The 20619-nt window shown below is 40.4% G+C and overlaps 1 protein-coding gene across 5 annotated transcripts in view; it reads right to left on the bottom strand.

Moving 5' to 3' along the window:
* Positions 1–20619, bottom strand: part of LOC6050868 — a 49620-nt gene that overhangs the window by 18851 nt on the left and 10150 nt on the right. Inside the window, exon 1 of one of the 5 annotated variants that reach the window (XM_038251327.1) lies at positions 5588–6234. The exons of the other annotated variants lie outside the window; for them this stretch is intronic. The gene's annotated coding sequence lies outside the window, so the exon portion shown is untranslated. Of the gene's footprint in view, positions 1–5587; positions 6235–20619 lie in introns of those variants that run through there. 5 annotated transcript variants of the gene reach the window in all.

Raw genomic sequence — 20619 nt, 5'->3', positions numbered from 1 at the left:
TCGAGGCCATTGACCGGTTGGTGTCGGGATGGGGAGTTATGTAAAGTACTTTAGAACGCTGAGGAGCATTACTTCATGAAACTCTCTGAATCTTTCCATATGGAAGATTCATTGGTATAACTTGGTATTACCAAGATGTTTTGTTTTTGAGCTCGTTCCTTACCAAATATTATATACATATATACATCGATCTATAGCGAATCATGGAGCTTCTATCCAGATCATTGCACCAAGTCACAAGTGTTGTAGTTTGTACCAGTATCTGTTGAATGTCGGAGTAGACCCAACGAACTATTATTATTGATCATTTAGGAAAAAATAGTTAACATGGACCAATTCATCTACAATATGCACAGTCTGTGAGTCTTTGGGATTCTCACGTATACACTACATCACACAATCCTTTATTGACGCTTGACACCATTTTGCGTGTTTGAAATCAGTTCATGATCAACATCGTACACACTTCTACAGACTTCTACGTTTTTTGGCATGCACCGCCTCGTTGTCGTGGTGGTGCAACTAAACCTGCCCCGTCCTGAGTAGTGTACGGCATTGGGTAGATGCTAAACACATCGTGTGACGACGACAATCCGTGAACACAACTTTGCTAGGGTAGGGTGTCCCAAATTGGAACCCCAAATTAATTTGTTGCTTTTTAAGCTTATACATCCTCAAACTGATCGTTATTTCTTTCGATTTGAAGTATTCTTGAGTTCAAATCACAAAGAACCTTTGTCAAACTGCAAGAATCAGACCGCAGAACCGTGAAACCAAGTCCGCCCAACCGTCAGAGCACTGGCATCGATCATTCGTCAGTGAAAAACGTGTCTCCAATCTGTCTGCCAGATTTCAGCAGCTCTCTCTCTCCCTCCGCAATACCCTCGCGTATTATCGGAGGAAACCCGCCACCACACTTGAGTGACATTGTTTGCGGTGCTATTTTCAGCACGTTCTGCGAACGCTCGTTTGTTGTCGTTTTGGGTCGAGTTTTTTGCACTTTTGGTACAGATTTACGCTGGGCGGCACGAATTCGTGGTGAAATGGTTCAGAATTTGATCTACCGTAGTTAAATGGCGCAAAAAAGATCAAAATAATCACGAAAACGAAACTATTGGCACTACGCCCCCCGGGGCATGGCCTTCCTCTAACGTGGGATTTCTGCTCCAGCGCCTCTGACGAGACAGGAGAAACCGGGACCGACGTTTTACTTCACCATCCGATAGAAGCTCAGTGGATAAGGCGGGAATCGAACCCGCGTCTCATAGCATCATCGGGATCGGCAGCCGAAGCCGCTACCCCTGCGCCACGAGACCCACCCAATAATCACGCATTACCTTAAATCCCTCCACTGAATTGGCTTCAAACACCGCGCCAGCTTGTTGTCGCAAGGCGTCTCACACTGATGATGACAGAGTCTTCATTCTCTGAAGCTGCAACGTGTGCGCGGCGTATGCTACTCAGGGGCACGCTGGTTTTGCATGCTGCTGATTGGTGCCATATCTTTGAAGTGTTTTATCGACGAAGAAGCACTCGACGACGACGATGAAATCGTCTGTCTGATGGAATAGAAGGTTGATGTCTGCCTGATGATTTGTTTTAAATTAGACGTAGACATCGAGATGTTTAATTAGCAGTAAATTTGTAGGTTGTAAAATCATCGTCAGGTGATGTCAACTTGAATCATCATGCCTAAGGCGTTCGATAGATTGCGTCATTATTGACAGGAATACGCACGACTGTGTGCGTTGATACCTTCTCGAATCGAGATCTACACTCAGACAAGGTAGGCGCCGGTAATGGTTAGGGTCAAGATCCTACTCTGTACAAGAGGTAACCTTGACGATCTCTCAAAAGCAAAATTCATATAATTTGTATAAAGTTTTCTCTCGATAAAATAGCATGACCTGCATTGCACACGTTCACAGCCGTGTATACTAAGGCAAATCATCAGCTGAGCCACATTTGAAAGATTTGGGGGTCGACTGTGCGAAGCACAACACAAAAAACTAGACCCTAGACGGACATACAGCTGGCTGGTCAAGTCAACGTTTTTTTGGTCATCAATTTTGTCTGGTTTTACGTTTCTTATACACGTTTCGCAAACAAATTAAAGTAGCATGAAAATTGGCAAAAATCTACTTTTAAGTTTTTTGTAACTTTTTTATGTATTTTGTCACCTACCGGATGTCTTGCTATTAGGGTGTTTCCATACTTTGCAATTTCTGTGGAACGTTGCGCGTCTGCAAGGTGAATGCGATTCTCGCGATACCAACCTATTCGCTGTCATTATTATTACTTCTTTTTGTTCGACGTAATCACGATCGCACCGAGTCGTCGTTAGACGGAGCAGCCCCAGGCTTCCTGGTACTGGGCATGTGAAGGTAACTAGGGTGGTTCATGGAGAGTTTTTTTTTTCGATTTTTTGTTGCCAAACAAGTCATTCAACATGAATTTATTTCTCAAACTACCCTATATTTCTGGTCGAAATTCATCAAACATATCTAAAAGAGGGTACCCTCCCCTATCAACAATGGCTCCGTTACACACCGTGCCGTGAAATGTTGTCTGCACACACCTCCTCCCAGAGGCCAGTACGCGAATCTGATTTTGATGTGTGTGTGTTTGCAAGCGTGAAACGCGAACAGCATACTTTCAATTTCTATTGAGGTTACTCGTGACTCGAGCATTGGGGTACGAAAATGGGCGATGAAAGGGTTGGGGTCGATTTTGTTGTTGCTTCACACTCTGTTATGTTTGCTATGTGTGTGTGTGTGTGGAACGAATGTTGCTCGTGCCGAGAGCGTGAAAGATTTTGGGGGTTTTGGGAAATTTTGGACACACGCGACTGAGGGAAAATCGAATCTAATCGAAAATACGAGACAATCATGTATTGCCATACTTTTGATAATATTTTTTAAAGAAAGGAACAGTTTGAAAGCATTGTCAGCATATACAAGTACAAGTAAAAACCAATTACACCTGAAATTAAAAAAGGGATTTGGAAGACGGTTTTGATGCTCAACATTTTTAAGGGGATAAGGGAAAATTTGACGCCTTAAGCAAGCGTTGCAACCAAACTTTTCAACTAACGCAGCGATTCTCAACGGGGGTACCGGGCCTACTTGATTTATGCTCCATACAAAAAAGTTTTTTTTTGTATTACCAATTGTCCACGCGTGGGGGGGGGGGGGGTACTGATCGTACTCTACTTTATCCTGCACATGAAAGATGCAGCTGGTTATGTGACAGACATGACCATTATGACTAAGAACATGGTTGGAAAATAAAACTTCCGTTCAAGAAGAATCTGAATCGGGACCAATTCTGTGGCAATTTTGAAAATTGTATTGTACAAACTCGTTCCATAAATGTTCCCCCATTGCAACACATTTGAGTGCTCTTGGCGATTGCGGGATGTGGAAATTTTCGTCAAATTGCTTTTTTTCATGTTCGGTATCCAAAATCATTAGTTTTGATACCCTTTTAACTCAAAGTTATGTGGTATTTTTTATAAATTCATAGATATTTAGCAAATTTGTAACAAGAATAACTTTTGTTTAAAAATGTTGAAAATTGAGTATGATTTTTTTTTATTAATTTTATTAAAAATTTTAGCTCCTCCCCCTTTCTTAAAAACATATTTTAATATTTTTTTATATTTTTATGAAATCGTGGTTATTTATACCAATCTTTTTTATTTTATATAAATACTACTACCAATTCACTTTAAAAAAGACAATATCGACAAAAAAATCCTGGAGTTCAACATCTATTGGTCATCGTATATCCACTTTACCCTAATTATTGTAAAAATATTTCTTACTGCTATAATACCCGGAGGTGCTTAACACTTTTCAAGGGTAGGAAGATCAAACATACGCAACCTCACATTTTGTTCACGAAGCAAGAATTATCCGCGGTCATCATTCTCTTAAATAATGGCAGCACTGGTCCTCCATCCTGAATACATAGGGTGGTAGGGTGTTCCAAAATTTTATTTTTTATGATCGATTTCAGTGACTTTTTTTAAAGTGGAATTCAAAAAAATCAAAAAACTTCTACGAAAGTTAAAACTTCTTTATGTTAAGGCTTTTTATGCCATTTAAACTCGAAAACCAATTTAAACGCAAAATAAATTACAGGTCAAAAGTTTATGATATTAGACGATTTCTTCCACCTCACTCAAAATATAATTGGCTTGCGATCGCGATCTCTCGTGTTTTTTTGTTAGGCAATATTTTAAAAACTACTAAGCGAATTAAATATATATTTAACCGTTTCAGATTCTGAAATTAAAAAAAATAAACTGGCTTATTTATAAAAGTTACACTTTTGTTTAATTTTTTATGTAAACTTTAAACCCTGAATGCAACATTCCTGTCAAATTTGTAACACCCTAATACGTAGTGTACTCACTTCTGAGTAAAAAAAAACGCTCACTCTCAACGCGTTGCGCGATCGCCACATAAACCGAAATCGCGCACCAACGGCAAAAAACATATTTTTGGCGATTGGGCGATGTTTTTATGTGAGTACGGTTCGGATCAATGCCGAGCTAACCTCGAAAAATGAAAAGTGGATATATAAAGTTTGTGTGCGCATAGGTATACAAGCGAGCAACCTTTACGGATTTACGCCGTGCTGATCGCGTCGTCATCGTCGTCTTGCGACGATATTTGCTTATAAATAAATAAAGATTGGCTTTCGATTAACTCTCTTCCTGGCGCAGAAGCATACATCATAAATTGTCGGGTGCGCAGCAAGCCGTTCTCGAAACGCGATCCTCAAAAGGCGCTAGAAATGGGTTGACGTTAGAGGTTCTGAACACCTGATGACGACGTGGAGTTGTTGGCCGGACACAAAACTGACCTCGAAAAAAAAGTAAGTGTTGGTCAACGTCGCCGCACTGAAAAGTCGACTCGAGACACTGCTGATCTTGCCTTGCCGGTTCAGTTGGTCGTGTTTGGGTTTGATTTCCTTCTTTCTGCTGCTTCAAGTCAAGTCTGGTTGAGTTTTTTTTTTTTTGAAAATTCAACCAGCAGCAAGAAACGTGGAAAACGTGTTTTACAGCCAATCCGTTGTTGTTTCATGCGCAATGTCCAGGCCAGGAGGACCGCATGAACGTGGACTGTAACGTTAGCAGTAACTGGTTTTTTTGGGGGGATGGGTGATGGATGTGGTTACTAAATTTCCATCTACGTTCAGTTCAGTAGCCGGGCAGTTCGAGCAAACTGGGTTATCCGATGCGGCTGAACGACAGAGTAGAAGGGCTACCATTTATTCTTTGAATTCAATTAGTCTAATGCAGGAGGGGGGAACGATTGAGTTGAAACGACGTGTACCGTGTCGTAGCTTCAAGGGCAATCTACGGGTGATGTGTGCGAGTACAGAACTATACAAATACGACGAAGAGTCGACCATATCCACAGGTTGTTGTGAGGGAGCATAACTCCGCATGTGGTATACATAATATATTAAAAATAGAACAGTTACGTAAGCTAGCACAGATCGCAGTTCCAAGTTCCGGATCATTTCCATCAAGCATATGTTAAGCAACAACAAACAGTTGTCTGTAGGGTCTGACCTTTTTCGCTTCCGAGAGTTTAAACACCTTTCCAGCCGCAGTCGTCGAAACTGCCAAACGGCATTGAACGTGTCAGCAGCTCCTTTTCAGTCCAGCTCCACAGCTTGGCACAGCAACGAAGTTCCACAACTCGCTAATATCGTATTAATTCAACGACAAAGGTCACTCCGCACCACTCCACACCACTACATCGGCAATCACAACAATGGCCGTACACATCCTGGGCCTGCTGAACAAAGTGCGTACAACATCCAAACAATCATCGTAACTTGCCCAACACGACTCGTATCTCAACTGCGGACTGCACAAGCAGGTACATCTGAAGATAACACTTATCAAGCCCAGACACGCACACACTTCTCCCCCCTCAAACGTCACGTTTCGTCTCAAACTTCACCTTCCCGAACCATAAAAACACAGTCACTATCACACGGCATTAGAACAAAACATACGGACCAGCTGTTTGCCCGAGGCAGACAACGGCGAGCTCTAGAACGCACGAACGTTTATCGAAGTAGTTAACACCGCCAAGTCTCCACTGTGACTACCACCGCACCGACGACGATCGCTAGCTGACTGACTGACTGATGAACAATCTGAACCTCCACGAGACTGCTGTGTAGCTCCGACAGGGGGAGGAAGAGTACGGCAGCAGCAGCACAAGGCAAAACAAAATGTAAACGAAATCGAAAAACGTGTAGCCAAACATCTACATACAGACGGAGAAATAAGCAAGCATCACACACCCACAAACACGCGTCAACAAATAGTAGAACGTACGTACAGTCGGAAACCATCAACACGACGACCACTACCAAGTCGATATGGGTAATAGAAGCAGCGAAGCTTCTTGCTGGCACTGAAAGTGTTGGATCCGCGCTAGACCGCTAATACACACATGTGTTTCGTGTCGTAAATCAATGACCACCACAACTCGGAGATCCAGCAAGCTCCGATGTACTGTAGCTCTAGATCTGAGACTGTAATTGCACAGGCAATCGCATTAGTTGGAATGGAGTTGGAGCACCGCGCGCTGGAAACTGTTCTCGGTGTAGGGTTGTGGATAACCCTTTGAAGGACAAGTGGGTTCCACGTGGTACTCCGGTTGACGATCGTTACACTGGTTGCTCTTTGTATTCACAGCTGGTGTAACAGTTTTATTTTAATATAGCCCAGCAAGAATATACTTCAATTCGATGAGTTATCGACTTCAAAGCTAAACACAGTACTCGACCCCTAAAGGGTCACTGTTCGCTGCACCGCTTTCGTGCACACTACTGTGACAATGCAGGTGCTGGAAGAACGCTGCCTCGTGCCTCCAGTAATTATCTATATAGACTGTGTGCGCTATAGCTACAGGCAATAACGTAACACGTTCTGTATAGAACAACTCAGCGCCGGTGTGCTCGACTGCAAAGAATACCCGTTGGAGAAGTGACCGGCGCGCACAACAGCTGAGCACCTCTCCAGATCAAAGGAAGATACGCAGCGGAGTGAAAATCTCAGTTTTCATTTTTTTTTCCTGTTTCCTACATAGGAAGAGAAAAATCTTGCATAAGTCCGAACAAAACGACCGTTTTTTTTTTCTTCCACCTGAAGCTACACACTTATTAAGTTTCAACCCAATGCCATCGGGGCGGTTTGTGCTGTTGCGATTTCTGCATGGCAACAGCTGAGCGAGAGACTCTAGCCAGTCGAGAAAACTGCAAAGCCGCCGTCGAGGATAATTTGAAGGTGAAACACGCCGATACTTAGAGAGCCAACCAGTTTGGGCAGCGCAAAAATGTTCCACATCAAGTGAAGCAGCAGCCCCCCGACCGACTGACATTATGGAGAGTCAAGTAATTAAACTTTTGGAACGTCGTCGCTCTCCTCGCTGCCATGGTTGGCCTGGTCTTTGCCAAAATCGGCGGCGGGGCCAATTTTGACCGTGGGTCCATCATGGCGAAGGTCGCAGATTTCACGCGAAAAAAATCTCAGTTCATCGCCAAAAACGAACAAATAAGGTGCCAAATACACTAATGACAACGATTCGTCTGGTCATTAGCGAACCTTGTGTGGCCGAGATCTTGGAAAGAAAGGAAAATTGTGCTGCAAAAAAGAGCAAAAGCGAACATAATTGGAGGAAACCCGGCAGCAGCGTAACTGTGGACAATTAGGGAAATTTACCAATGGAAAAATACCAGCCCCCACCACCGCCCGTTAGAAGTAGGTTATGCAGACTTGGACTGGACGCAGAGAGTGGAGTGAGCTGGTGGGAACCGAAAGGTGTACCGCAGCAACTTGTTGTAGCGAATAAATATTAGACTGATTCGCATGCTACTTTGAGAAACTTTTCAGAGAACTGAAGACACCTAAATTAAATCCCGTATTCTATAAGACTTCTACACCCATAATTAGAAGACCGAGAGGAAAACTCTACAAAACTGAGATGAGAGCCTTCAGCTTCTAAAAATTTGGCGACTGAAGCTTCTGCAAATTTGGCGACCCCAAATTCAGCTCTTCAAGAAGATCCGATTCCAACTCTGACTCTAACTACCGTCAGTGGGGGTGACCTTGGGTCAAAAAACGATACACCTCTCATAATTTCTTAATAACAAAAACAATTTAAATAACATCGAACATCTTTCAACGAAGATTTGTTCTTAGATAGTTTACAAACATTTTCCCAAAATATGATGGATTTTGATGAACACTACCTTAAAATGCCAATAACAGGATTTGTTCTAGGAACGAGATTTTTTCAGCGAAGTCATCTTAAGATGTCCCCTACACAACCCTTTTAACATAATTTAGTTTCATTGAGAAGAACCTGAGAAATGGTAGAATCCGTAAAAAATCACTTTGACCCAATCTCACCCCCAGACCCAATGTCACCCCCACTGACGGTACTCTAACAACTACTTCCATACAACATTGTTGATTTTTAGCCGACACCAACTCGAAGATTTCGAAATGTACAGCTCCAACACCTCAAACTTGTGTGAAATTTCCCGAGGATTCCGAATATGTCAAATTGAGCCCAAAAATTGCCGATTCGTCCGATTTAAAAAAATGCAGACTTTTTGTCACAGATATACAGACACCACCTTTGAAAATAAAATAGCAACCGTCTACACGGCTCTCTCGTGACGTTCAGACCCGGCCGATTGTGGTTATGTAAACAGTATTTTTAGCATAACTTTAACACAACTAAATGAAACTTAACGATTTTCAATACCAGGCTATGGGACCTGAAACTGAACCGAGTAGACTGAGTAGACTACATCCGGACAAAATTTGTTCAGCCAAAGCCATGAAAATCAAGTGCAAATTTTTGATCAACATCCCCAAATACGTACAGACATTTGCTCAGAATTTGGTTCTGATTCGATATGTATCAATGAAGGTGGGCCAAAGAGGTCAAATTAAAAGTTCATTTTTCGAGAGATTTTTTTTTTACTCTCCTCAGTGAGGAGGGCAACACTGCGATTGGTCAACAAGTTAATACCGTAGGCTTATCGTCCACGAAATTCCCTATCTTTTTACCATAGGGTGTTGGAGGCTGATGTAAAAATATACTGGGGTTTAAAATATTTATTTCTAACAGTAATTTGCAAAAGCTATGAGAAAAACTCAAGCTAATCCCGGATACTTATGGCACATTTTGAAGTGCTTAAAAAACCCTCCAAACTCACCAATAGAGTAAGATTTCATCAGTTTGGTTTGGGCACCAAGTCTCTGTCGAATGTTGTACTGCAAATTATTCATTCCAGAGCACTTAAAAATTCTCAATATGGTGCTTCTTAAGATTGCTTACAAAACGAAACGTTATCGGGGAATTCCTCAGTTTCTTTTGTGGATTCAGAAACGTATTGCTGTTTGAATAGCCATGCTCAAACTCAATCTATTTCAACGAATAATTTTTGCGGTTAACTTTAGACAGTTGGCCTGGCAATAATAAAAGAAGGAAAATTTGGAATACTCAAGCATTCTCCAGGATGCAATTCGAATGGTTTGCAGCTCTGAATTATATAAGAATAGAATAATGAAATATTTCACCTGGTCATGGTTACCCCGAAAGCAATCTTTGAACCAGCCTATAAAGTTCGAACACACCTCGCCCCGGCTTGCGGTCACCAAATGCACCGCGATTGTCATAATGACGTTAATTGCGATTGAAAAATTTAACACGATAGAATGGATAAGTCGCGTGGCATTCACACGAGGCCTCCGGATCACCGCGAACCGGTTCAGATCCTGCCATTTCACGTGCAAGTATCTAAGCTGGTTGAGTTGAGTTGAGCTCTCGCAGATCAATCTGAGGCTGTTGCCATGGTGCGCATAGAACCTTGAAACACGTGCCAATTTTTCGCCCGTGGACATTTGGAAAGGTTGCGCAGCCGACCAGCAACAAGGTATCGCGTGCCAACTTTCAGATTTTTCTGTACAGTGACTGGAGATTGGTGTAGTTCGCAGATATAATTTATGCTTGCAAGTTGATCGAAGGGGGGAGGTTTACATGTGGTTTAGGGTAGAAATTAATCAACATGACGTGTAGTAACTATTGAACGCTGCTGAAAAATCTTGATTCGAGAGTTTTTAAGGCATCGTCGAAGCGAGCAGTTCTTTATACACGCTCGTACGCGTTCGACAGTCTATATGATCAGGAAAAACGTGACACCTTCCCTCGCATCGGCGATTGTGATCTGAGTACTGATCGTTCCCCAGCCGTCACACACAAAGAACACCAGCTGTTGCGCGAGCCGTCCGCCCATCTAGGTCTAGTTCAGCTTACAAACTGTCATCTACCTAGATATATCAGAACAAAAAATCACTGCTGATTGCGCATGCTGAATACGGATCGCACGCTTCTGCGCAGTATGACAAAAGGCGCGCGCGCTCGCGATTCTAAAGTAGGTGATCGCGAAGTGACTTCAAAAAGTTGTTGTTGAGATGGGTTTAATTTCTTAATTCATATGCGCGCATCTGTCGCGGAGACCTAAGTCCACCACACCACAGAAGTGCATCGCGGGGTGCTCTCAATACTGCAGCTTGTGCATATTGTGCATACGTTGTGCATTTATAATTGCAAACAGCTCCTTAATAGGCGATGGCGATAATGGTGGTGGCGGCGACGACGGCTGACGAAAATGATCATCACCAACATCACCACCGTCATATAGTGCTGTGATGATGATGATTTTTGATGATGAGTGTAAAAACGGTTGGCAAAAAACTGCAATTGCAACGAGAGACGCCGCCGTTGCGCTTGCTTGTATGGGGCTAAGTGTCGTAAGATCAAATCATGGCCGCTAATTTTCAAGTTCACTGAAGGAGAATCCGCTTGACACGGGCAGCGGTGGCGGGTCTGTGTGTAGGATGTTGACGTCAAAGCACCGCTGCAGTTGGGTTGTAATAAACTTTTGGAGCGTGCCTCAAAGAGTGCATTTGCACGCAAGGGGAAGCGAATGTAGACTTTGGAAGGATACATATTTGACAGACGTTCTGATTGCGGTACTGAGGTGGTACAAACTCGATCCTAATTTGAAATCATTTGGATTTTGTTAGGACCGAACTTACGTTGTGACAGATGTCAGATATGAGTAAATTTCATCAACAATTTGGGTAATTCTCCGCCAACTCACACAGCAGTTGCCCCGACCCCTCTTCGATTTGCGTGAAACTTTGTTCTAAGGGGTAACTTTTGTCCCTGATCACGAATCCGAGGTCCGTTTTTTGATATCTCGTGACGGAGGGGCGGTACGACCCCTTCCATTTTTGAACACGCGAAAAAAGAGGTGTTTTTCAATAATTTGCAGCCTGAAACGGTGATGAGATAGAAATTTGGTGTCAAAGGGACTTTTGTGTAAAATTAGACGCCCGATTTGATGGCGTACTCAGAATTCCGAAAAAACGTATTTTTCATCGAAAAAAACACTAAAAAAGTTTTAAAAATTCTCCCATTTTCCGTTACTCGACTGTAAAAATTTTTGGAACATGTCATTTTATGGTAAATTTAATGTTCTTTTCGAATCTACATTGTCCCAGAAGGGTCATTTTTTCATTTAGAACAAAATTTTTCATTTTAAAATTTCGTGTTTTTTCTAACTTTGCAGGGTTATTTTTAAGAGTGTAACAATGTTCTACAAAATTGTAGAGCAGACAATTACACAAATTTTGATATATAGACATAAGGGGTTTGCTTATAAACATCACGAGTTATCGCGATTTTACGAAAAAAAGTTTTGAAAAAGTTGGTCGTCATCGATCATGGCCGTTCTTGGTCACCCGCGACAGACACGGACGACGAAACAAAGAGAGACGCAAAAAGTAATTTTTTCCAAACTTTTTTTTCGTAAAATCGCGATAACTCGTGATGTTTATGAGCAAACCTCTTATGTTTATATATCAAATTTTTTGTAATTGTCTGCTCTACAACTTTGTAGAACATTGTTACACTCTAAAAAATAACCCTGCAAAGTTAGAAAAAACACGAAATTTTAAAATGAAAAATTTTGTTCTAAAATTTGTTTTTGAAAATTTACCATAAAATGACATGTTCCAAAATTTTTTACAGTCGAGTAACGAAAAATGGGAGAATTTTTAAAACTTTTTTAGTGTTTTTTTCGATGAAAAATACGTTTTTTCGGAATTCTGAGTACGCCATCAAATCGGGCGTCTAATTTTACATAAAAGTACCTTTGACACCAAATTTCTATCTCATCACCGTTTCAGGCTGCAAATTATTGAAAAACACCTCTTTTTCGCATGTTCAAAATGGAAGGGTCGTACCGCCCTCCGTCACGAGATATCAAAAACGGACCTCGGATTCGTGATCAGGGACAAAAGTTACCCCTTAGGACAAAGTTTCACGCAAATCGAAGAGGGGTCGGGGCAACTTTTCCCGATTTCGTGTGAGTTGGTAGAGAATTACCCATTTATTAAATATTTAGTAAAGTTCATCCGGATTTCAACAAAATTTATCCATAAAGCCACGTGCATAAGTTGTTGTACGAAGCTTATTGCTACAAATACCGGCGTAAAGAAGGAATTACATCTTCCACCCAAACATGCACCGGAAATTTGAGCACTTCGCATAGACGCTCTTGTTTCTATTACGCCTATAAAAATGAGCTACCACTATATTCTTTCATATATAATTCAACTGCAGTGGTTTATTATGCAAGTGGGGCAATTTTAAGCAAAATATTAGTAAATGTTATTTGAATAGTTGTTTCATGAATTTCTGATACAAATATAAGCTATTACAAGTTATCTATAGGATTGGGTGATGGGTGTCATCCAAGCGACATAACAATATTATTCCATTAAATCTTCCAACTCACAGTAAAAACAATGATGGACTCTCTAAAAATCTATGGAACAATTTTTCGTTCGACTAGAATATTAGTCGAATGTAGAATCCACAACATTTATGTTAGCCAAGCTTATGAAATATGCAGATGGATTTTCTATATGTAATGAGGTAAAGCGTATCCTAGACTTTTTACCTTTACAAAAACCGTTCAACGTCAAACGAAGATTACTTGGGAACACCATAGAGATTTTCGCTTGTCCTCCTAAAAAAGTGGAGCATCGACACTTCCCATCTTCCAAATCATGCTCCAAATCATTTTTTTGCCTTTCTTACTAAAGAAAGGTATAGGTTTTACTTTAAGGCAGGACGTCATTTCCATCTTCGTAAATATGATATAATCGGAAAAATCGTGAAAAAATCACACTGCATCGATTTTCGACGCTTTATCGATTCACCTTGACAGAACTCGTTATCTCCAACCCTCGAATTTTGAGAAAATAAATTCCGTGGAGGTCGAGTGATGTTCGTATGTGGTAAAATTTTGCAAAATTTTGTGTCGCGCCGTTCTCAGCTCCCATATATCCGATTTCGATTCTTCTAAATGCAGATGAAAGCTAGTGTGCTGAACCTGGGCGAGTTGCCGCGCAAATTTCGAAATATCCATCTGTTTTCGGATGCGGCCAGACTTTTCAACAAAATACACAGTTTTCAAATGAAAATATGGTCAAATGTTTTCATTTTCATATCTTTTATTCATCTCAAAAATTGCATTTTTCGAGCCCTACAACCTCCCAAATTTTTATCCAGATTCATAATATGGTTCTGGAGTTAGAGCCGTTTGATTGACCTTCCATAAGAAAAAAAATCCCAAAAAAAAGGTAAAAGCCCACCTGGTGACCTTCGCCAACATTTTTCATTTCTGATTTTATTCGAAATTTCTTGCTACATTCATAGTACAGACCATGAGTGAGCATCTGAAACAAATTCGACATCGATCGGCAATCCCGATCAATTTTTAGAACGATTTACTTTTTGCCTTTCTTACTAAAGAAAGGTATAGGTTTTACTTTAAGGCAGGACGTAATTTCCATCTTCGTAAATATGTCGATTCAGCATGAATTTTAATCGGAAAAATCCTCAAAAAATCACACTACATCGATTTTCGACGCTTCGTCGCCAAGTCGACAAGTTGTCAAGTTGAGCTTCGAATACTGGCGCGAGAATGCTGGCTCGACTTATACTCATTTTGTAGTAGCTTGTCTACCGATGTTTCCTTCAGTATTTAAGATATCGTAGCTTTTCGGTTTCTTTTGCCCTGTCCGTTTTTGCATAACTGTCCAATGTTTATGCAAAAACCTTTGTGACATAGGACATTCATCCGGCTACAATCATTTTGTTTCCCGTGCGCTCCTAAAATCGCCTAAATGTAGACTTCATTTTTTCGTGATTTCGTAAGTGTATTTAACAGGGTTCAATGGATTCCAATAGGAGCTTTCTAAGCTTTTCATCGTTTATATCGTTTTCAAAGTGTTCAATGCTGGCGACTCCAATGGCTTTCTTCCTATGGTTCTCGCGATTGAGTGTGTAGTGGTGCGGTTTTTAAAAATAGCTATCTCTGACTCTGTCACTTTCGTAGAAGCTGAATGGCTAGCTTCCATGCACCGTGCGGCACACGCGGTTCACTTGTACCTTGGTTTTGCTTGTCTTGGTGCGCTGGTACGATGAACCAAAACACCAACACACTAGAAACTAGAAAACCAAAACCGCGGTGTGCGTTGTTGGGAAGCTTGCTATGATCGCGTTTGTCATAAACGCTTGTTTGATTACAAAACTCGAATTAGTTTTCAAAAAGCCGTAAGAGCCATTGGTAAACAAAGTCCTTTTTGCATCGGTATTCGACCTACTTACGAAAAACCAATATCAACAATGCTTGAGATTGTTCATCTACACGTCCTTCAAGTGCCCCATACTTAAAATAAATGAAATATTGTTTCATTTTCGAGAAAAACGAAAATTAGTGTCAGAGGTCACGGTGGCTCTTACGGCATTTTGAAAACTCACCCGAGAAACGTACAAACATATTGTACGATTACAAATATTCTTTTGGTGAAAATTGCGTTTTTTATTTCTTTTGGAAATCATATCATTCATAATACTCATAATATCATCATAATACTTTGCTTTCATCATAAGACTTTCTTTTGTGCTGACGTTATAAATAAAGTCGATGTTATTAATTGAAAGAAGTTCTAACATTGTTATACTCTTTAGTAAGAAAGGCTCTTTCTCACCCCAGGTGGGATTAAATCGGGTTTTTTTTTTCAATATTTGAGCTAAGAATTTTCTAATACGACTATTTTCATCAAAATTCTGTTCTACTAATCCAATAATATCCTACATTTCGTCAAACATAAATATAGTGCTGTGCCAAAGCCCATTTCTAACACACAAAAAACAACAACCAGCGAGTTCAAACTCGATAATCAGCTGATAACACGCAAACATACACAAAAGAAACAGGAAACGAACCTTATATACCTGCCCAAGGTAACCAGTCCGTCAGCATGCACTTGTGGAGCGGAGATCGCGCGGGGTATTATATTTATTTTTCATGCAGCACCAGGCACACATTTTCCCTGAGCTTCTCCTATGTTGCTCGTGTTTTTTTTTTAGTTTCCAACTATAGCTATTCTGGGGCCGCTGCCGGTAGGCATTCAGGTATAAATGAAGGAGAATTGTTGATGCTCACGTAACGTGTACGCAAACGGCTGCAGCAGGCTGACGTCATGGAAAAATGATAGCATGAACAAGAGTACCTAAAAGTAATACGAAACAGCCGTAGACGGGGGCATATCACCCACTGCTACTGTTTGGTTGTCCTTCCTGGCTGGAGAGAACCTTGGAGGAGGCACTCTGTAGGGAAAATGTCAAAGTTATGGCTTCACCACTTTTTGTAGTCAGTTTCCGGAAATACCAGAGCTATTGGTTAAGTTTTTATAATTGCACTTTATAATTGAAACTTTATCGGGTGTCGAGCTGTGATGTTTCATAAACATAATCAAATTTTAATTTGAAGTCTTAAAAAAACATGAATGAAATCACCAACGAATCAATCGTAGTCACGTGCGAAAAATGTCTGAATTAATCAGCATTCATAGTATAGATTAAGTTACAATAATACAATAGCTCTCACCGCAAAGGCTTGTCGTAAAGTATCAATTAAATAATGCAGCTGATGCTTGTTCCAGTCGGTAACGCTGCGATTTTGCGAAACTGGAATTATTCCATGTGAATCATTGTTAATTACAATACATCGCACTGACAAAGTCGTGCGCGGTAACAAAAAGGTACTGCACGAATCAATAAAAACTTTTTTAAATCATCGTCTACAGTTCATGCAAAGATTTTTTTGAAGACAATTTTGAGAAATCAAAATTATAAATGCTTTTTGTTCATCAAAAAAAAAATAAATAGTAATATCAACGTGTAATACAAATACGGATATCAAATAAAACACCATAAAGCAAGACCTCATCAAACTGACACGTGCTTAACTATTCCAAATATTTATTTGTAAATGGATATTGCGCGTTACGGAGGAATTTTCCCAGCGATGTAGTAGTGCGAACTTAGTGTGCCACACTGCGAATCGATCAGTATGCAAGAGAGGAGAAGGCGAGTGTACAAAAAGTGGCATTAAAATGGTAAAGCATTACAGAAAAGACTAATCGTTAAGACTTTTTGTTGTCTGATGTTCAACAACATTCAATGTCAATCAAAAGTTAAATGTTTAATTTGATAATACAATCACTTGTTTGTTCTCAATGTTATGTCATTTAATAATATGTATTCATTATCTTAATCATTCTTACAACATAAGACGTCAGTACACCATCTTGAAAACTGCTCTATGGCTAAAGTGTTGCGCACTTTATTTGGCGTTTTTCCTTTCTTTCCCCTTGAAGCGTGCTACACTTATCATGTTTTTATGAGCAGTCGTTCAGCCCGGGTGTTCGCAGCTAAGGTGTACTGTAACGAGTCTGAGCTTAGGTAAATTGACCTCCAAAGATATGGAAACGTAGTGCTAGTACAGCGGAACAAGGAAATCGTTTTCCGATGACGAACAAAATTATTTGTGTTTCTATGCAAAATTAATAATTGCTGGTTATTGTTGTAACAACTTACTTTATGGATTTACATAGTCTTATTCGAACGATTGTCGAAAGATACAAAGTAAATTCAATGTAGGCACAAACAAAGTTTCTCAATAAGATATAGTATGACCTGAACCTCAGTAATCATCAGATCGAATGAGTGAGAAATTTAAGAAAGTGACGCAGCATAAATCCCACAACATCTCGAATCAAACATCCGTCGTGACTTTGACCGGAAAAGTAACTCGATCCATTCTAACTTTTATATATACTCCTTAATCCGTTCTTTTCTCTTGCGATAATTATTTCTGTACAGATTGTTCGAAACACGTTGTAAATAATATACTTTGCAGTCAGCTTGTTTCGCTGCTATACCACAGTAAAAAAAAAGTTTTATTAACCTTCAACGCGAAACTCTGCACACCAATTCGATGATCCCAGGTTCAATCCCCGCGAAAACACAACTTGTTGTTTTTTCGCTGTGCCATTCTCCAGCACACAGCCGAAGCAAAGACCCATCGCCAAATAAAGCTCAGTCTGGCGGATGGTCCTTCAGTTTGAGACTCGTTGAAACTGTAAAATGCGCATATATAACAATGGTTTGCCATCATCAACATTTACAGCAGCAACAACAACGACATCAGGTTTCAATCGTGTATGGTCCGCGGAGTCCCATCCCGAGACGACACAACGGCACATGGATCATGGGGCGGCGAGCAAAGGTGTTGGCGAGGAGGAGCAGCAGATCGACTCTCGACCACAACTTGATTCGCAAAAAAAAAAAAATCAACGATACAAGTTGGGGCTACCAACATCATCAACAGCAGCCCCGTGTCAGCTGCTTTGGAGAGAACAGCCAGTCGGTGAAGGTGTTGTTGTTGTGTACACTCACAAATACTGCCAAGTGGTATAGTACATATTTGAACGTTGAATACTGGTTTGCAGAATAAAACTTAGAATAGGGTGTCTTGAAGTTTTTCAAATGTTTTTACGAAGGATGAAGCAGATCCATTTAATCATTTTTTTAAATATTTGTCGATCCATTCGCTTTTCTCTTCGTGGGATTACTGCAAGAAAAAAAATTACAGGGCAAGACAGTGAGCAAAAGAGAAACTCTCTCTCTCTCTATCTCTCTCTTTCTCTCTCTCTCTCTCTCTCTCTCTATCTCTCTCTCTATCTCTCTCTCTCTCTCTCTCTCTCTCTCACTCTTTCTCCTTCACTCTAGACTTTTAGCATTTATTTTCTTCGTCCCAGATTACCCTGATATATTTATATTGTTAGTATTTCTAATAAAACAAAAATTATTAAAACAAGAATAACAAAAAAGGTTTTTTTTCTTTCATTTGCTTATCAGAAGTACCAAAAAACCTTAAGATAATCAAATCATTCAGGTTAGGTTTGATTATACGAAGTTTAGATTTTCCGCAGCCACATGTTTCGAGTTCGAACGATCGAATTCGAGTTCGACGGATCGGATTACATGGTCTCATGCTCAAGACGAAACCAAAAGCAATAATTGTTTTATTTTGCATTTAGATGTTTTTTTTTTTAATGATGCAAAAATACCTCAATGGAATTACAAAATTTTAGAAAAGATCTTACAAAGGCGGAAAATATGAAGAATGAGTTTTTTTTTTGAGTTTTAAAGTTTTCAATCGACGATACTTTTGATCCGATTGTAAAATTATGTAATTTTTATGAAAAAAATATGCTCAGATTTTTTAAATTATGCATAATTATGCAAAAAAATATGTTCAGATTTTTTAAATTATGCATAATTTTTTAGAAAGGCCTCCGATTTGACAATCCAATTTTATAGATTGGTGATTAGGGTGGTCCTTTCAGAAGTAGGGTTAAAAATGCATTTTTAATATTTTTATTTTTTGACGCTGGTTTGACGTGAAATCGCTGTAAGTATATTCTTCTATCTCGGTTACCCTATTTGAAAGAACGACTCGTGCCTGAATACTTATACCTTACCGATCGGATATGGATTACTGAATAGCGTTACAGTTCTAAATCCGCTTAGTACCTATGTACAACTTATTTCAGTTTGTGAAGATTTTAATCGGATGAATTAGTTTTCTATTGGCACGGAAATGAGAAACATGATTCCATTTTCTTTATTTCCTAAGAAACCCCTAAACTATTTTTAAGTAGCATGAAATCTCTATAAATCACACCTGTTAAAGATGCGCCAGTCTCAAGGTCCATCTGGCTAATCCACCCTCGGTGAACTTGCTCAACTTGATCACTCACTCGCTAGTTAATACCTTTCAAGTCTCCCTGCCTCAACCACCACCATCTCTTACTTGCTTCACCCATCACAAATTATATCCCTCGCATACATTTTCACCCTCTCTAATACACCCCATCTCGGGCTTGCCAGCGCTCGCTCGTTCGCGTGGAAATCCACCAAAGTATAAGGTTGTGCCTGTGCCCATGCTGCGAGATGCCCCAAAGCTGTGTTAGTGCCAACTTGCGGCTCCGCGCATGCTTATTTATTTCTTTCTTTGTTTACATTCACCAGTTCGCATCCTACTGGCCTCGGAACACGAACGGTTTGGCCAGCCAGCAGTGGGCCACAGCACACGCCACACAGTAGGCGCAGGGGTTCTGCTGGTTGCGCTACGCTAGTGTGCGAGCCCTCCCCGATCAGCTGGTTTACCAACACCAGGGCAGCCGCGGGGCGCGCACACGCGAAATTATGTTTCGATTTCGTAATTTATGTAAAGGTATCGTTGAGTATATTCAGATTCACACACATTCACATGAGCAGAGCTGCTGACGGCATTCGCGAAGGTGTGGAAGTGGTGCCAGGTATTAGGTTGTTTCAGGGAATGAATCGGTGATTAGTTGAGTAAATAATTGAATCGGAATTGATTGAGATATTCTTTTGGAAACTGAATAAAGTTAGGAAGAGTTTTCAGCACACTAACACAGAGAACCTATACCAATACATTCAAAAGAACGATCCATTCGAATGGAGTGGCCTTCCTTCGCTCGTGTATTGGCAGCTTGCCAAGTGTCGCACGTTCAAGCCTTCTTCGTCGATGCGTGCGATAGATATACAAGTGAAAACAAAGTTTATTATGTATTTTAATACATGCTTCTCACTCACCACATCTCCCGACTTCATCACAGCGATGTTGTGTGTATGTATCTATTTATTTATATTTTTTTTCGTTTTGGCACTTTTGACTTGGGAAGCGAATTTTTGCTACGCAATAACTTGTTACGCACTTTTTTCGGGGTAGCTCTGGTCGTCAGTGAACCAGATGGAAGGAAGGTAGGTAGGGAAGCGTCTAATACTGGGTCATCGAGCTCTCGACGCAAGGAAGTGTGAACGTATACAAGCGACAGCACAAAGGACGTTGACTCTACTACGCAGGAAGGAATTGGGCGAGGACAAGTCCGATACAGGGTTTTGGAAAGGATAGAATTTTAAATAAATGATTGATCGAGCATTGACATGAAAGTTAGGGTTATTTTTAGAAAATTGTAGTTTTCTAAACTTTTTATGATCATAAAACTCACGTTCATTTCGGGTTGAATTCTCGGATTAGTTTTCAAAAAGA

Source organism: Culex quinquefasciatus, chromosome 2 (genome assembly GCF_015732765.1).
Source record: "Culex quinquefasciatus strain JHB chromosome 2, VPISU_Cqui_1.0_pri_paternal, whole genome shotgun sequence".
In the NCBI taxonomy this organism is placed as follows: Eukaryota; Metazoa; Arthropoda; class Insecta; order Diptera; family Culicidae; genus Culex; species Culex quinquefasciatus.
Note: the sequence above shows the minus strand (reverse complement) of the source record. Positions and strands in the feature narration are given on the sequence as shown.